We start from the raw sequence: 3,345 nt of genomic DNA, 5'->3' as shown, positions 1-3,345 counted from the left end.
AGTTACACTTCAAAGATGACAAAACTAAAAAATAAATAAGTAAATACTGCAATATATTAATGATTCTATCAGTTTGTTTACTTTTTGCACTGTCGCAGACTGTAATCCCTCTATGCCTTAGTAGGAAGTCTTCGTGAACTGTTGAGGCCAAAAGTTTTTGCCACTTGACAGCCAACTTCCAGTAATAAGCCTTTCAAAATATAGTGAAGCTGGCTCTCAAAAAACAAACACATAGTTCTTTACCATTTTATATGTGAAGTTTTCCTACTGGGGTAGAAATAAGCATGTTTATGCTATACTTTGTGGACATAGCCTCTGAAAACCCAGGTTCATTTTACCAAAAGATTGGGCATCATGAGAGTACATTAATGAAGGAAAATGCTTCTAAACCTAAGCTGGTATGATTCTTTGGACACCATAACTCTTCTACCTAACAATTTCCACAATGTGTGTTATATAGACATGGCTTTCTTTTTCCTCCTACCTACCCCTAGGCCATTCCATTGCTTGTATGCCCCTGCTCCTGGCAGCAGGGGCAAGAGAATTAATGTGAAAATTTATATTGTTTCTTTTTGCTCTTTTAACTAAAGCTGCTTTGTTTTGTTTTCTCCTAAGTAATCAAATATGCTTTTCCAAGGTTTCTATGCATAACTCAGGACTTTTAATTTTAATAACCAGAATTATTGCCATACATATCATTATAACATTCTCTTGTGTATACATGCACATAGTCTTATATTTTTGAGCTTATATTGGTTCTGCAGGATCTAATTTAAAAATCACTGCCAAATATCACAAAGTTGTACAAGGAAAAATGTTGTTTCCTTAGTAATTTTGTTCCAAATATTTACTTAGGATGAAATACTTAATAGACAGGTTGGGCATTTCCTGTCAGTATATCCAGAATAAACACCAATTTTCAAAGTTGAGTATCTTAGCCTTAAAATCACATCGAAATGAAATTTGGTTAGATCCCTTTGGTCATTCAAGTTCTTACCTCCAAAAGATACAGTTTCAACATAGACTCATTTTTTGGCCAAGCACTATAGAAACATTTCTTCATTTGTAATATAACTCCATTCTTCTCTTCCTACCCCATTTTAAAGACATTTCAAGTAGACAAAAGCCTTGTCAGTCTATAAAGGCACATTGAAATTGGATATGACACATATTGTAATTAGCAAATGTGATACTTGCAGACTGATTTTGTTTTCTTGGGTTAGTACTATGATATAATTCTTGTTGGGATACTGATCACTATCACTTCCTGTGCAGCTATGGTGCAATCTGTGGAGTGATCTGTTCTAAGTGAATGAAACCTTACCTAATCAACTATTATCTAGATGGCCCAAGACAATGCTCTACTTCCCATTCATCTTTCCATTAGGAAATATTGGCCTACCTAGGCACAAGATGGTATTGTGATAGTGTGGAAAGAGTATTGACTCTCTAGTCTGTGGAACTCAGTTCAAATCTTACCTCTGACACATAACTACCTGGAAAACTTGGGCAAGTCATAATTGCTCTGAACCTCCATTTCATAATCTATGTAGTGATGAGGTTCTATTGCCTCTGAGTTCCCTCAGCTCTAAATATAAAATTTGATAATCTTACCATCTGCCTGGCTATCCCCCTTCCCCTGAAATACCTATTCTTGTTATGAAAATTGTTACAAAGTCAATTGTACCATAACTACCAGAAACCATGACAACTGACTGCTCTATGGTTCTGTTCACAAATTTTGTGACTCCCCAGGCTACAATTCCTTTCCCTGTCCCTGTCCCTGTCTAACCCTAATTCTTCTTTCTGTGTTGTATCTTCTAAAAGAATATAAACTCTTTGAGGGCAAGTACTATCTCATGTTTTAACTGTATCTCCAGAACCTAGCACAACAGCTGACATATAATACGAGCTTTCTCCCACGTTTTCTTTCTTTTAATTTTTATTTTCAGTTCAAATCCTCTCTCTCCCTCCAACCATTCCCCACCCATTAAGAAGGCAAGAAATAGAATAGTAATTATGTTAAGTCATGTAAAACATTTTTGTATTAGCTATGTTCTGAGAAAGAAAAAGAAAATAAATATGATTCAATGTGTGTTTTGAATCCATCAGTTCATTATTTGGAGGTGGATACTATTTTATATCACAAGTCCTTTGGAATTGTGGTGGATTATTGTATTGATCACCGTTATCAAGTCTTTCACATTTTTTTATCTTTACCATATTGTAATTACTCTAAAGATTGTTCTCCTGGCTTTGCTCATTTCCCTCTGAAACAGTTCAAATCATTTCTCATATCAATTCTCATATCATTTCTGAACTTGTTCATACATTCCCCAATTGATGGTCATCCCCTCAGTTCCCTATTCTTTGCCACCACAAAAAGAGCTGCTACAAATATTTTGTACATATGGGTCATTTTCCTTTTTCTTTGATCTCCTTGATATATGAACTGAATAATAGCATTGTTTGGGGTAGTTTTCTAGTCCTTTGGGAATAGTTCAAAATTCTTTTCCAGAATAGTTGGGCTACTTCACAGCTCCACCAATAGTGTATTCATGTACCTATTTTCTCCCATACCCTCCAGCATTAGTCATTTTCCTTTCTGTCACATTAGCCAATTTGATAGATGTAAGATGGTATGTCAATGCCATTTTAATTTGTATTTCTCTAATTATTAAGTATATGGAGCATTTTTTCATATAATTAGTGACAGCTTTGATTTCTTCCTCTGAAAATTACTTGTTCATATCCTTTGACTACATTTATCAATTGGGGAATGGCTCTTATTTTTTATAAATTTGACTCAGTTCTCTATATTTTTTGATAAATACAACATTTGTCAGAGAAACAATGTACCTTTTAATCCAGTTTCCTGGATTAATTAATTAATAAATCAACCACTTGATTAATTAATTAGCTGAACAACTAATCAATCAATCAATCAATCAATTCATTAATTTGCCCATTTTGTCTCCTATGAAGCTTGCTATCTCTTGTTTGGTCATAAAATCTTCAGCTGACCATAGATTTAACAAGTAATTTCTTCCATGTTCCTCTAATTTTATCATGATATCATTTTTTATTTCTAAATTATGTACCTATTTTGAGTTTATATGTATATAGTTTATGGTATAAAATGTCAGTCTATGCCTAATTTCAACCATACTACTTTCCAGTTTTCCTGGCAGTTTTTGTGAAATAGTGAGTTCTTTTTTGTTTTTTTTTTTGTTTTTTGTTTCTTTTTTTTTAGTGAGGCAATTGGGGTTAAGTGACTTGCCCAGGGTCACACAGCTAGTAAGTGTTGAGTGGCCATGTTTGAACCCAGGTACTCCTGACTCCAGG

Source organism: Dromiciops gliroides, chromosome 1 (genome assembly GCF_019393635.1).
Source record: "Dromiciops gliroides isolate mDroGli1 chromosome 1, mDroGli1.pri, whole genome shotgun sequence".
Lineage (NCBI taxonomy): Eukaryota > Metazoa > Chordata > Mammalia > Microbiotheria > Microbiotheriidae > Dromiciops > Dromiciops gliroides.
This window is presented reverse-complemented; position numbering follows the sequence as displayed.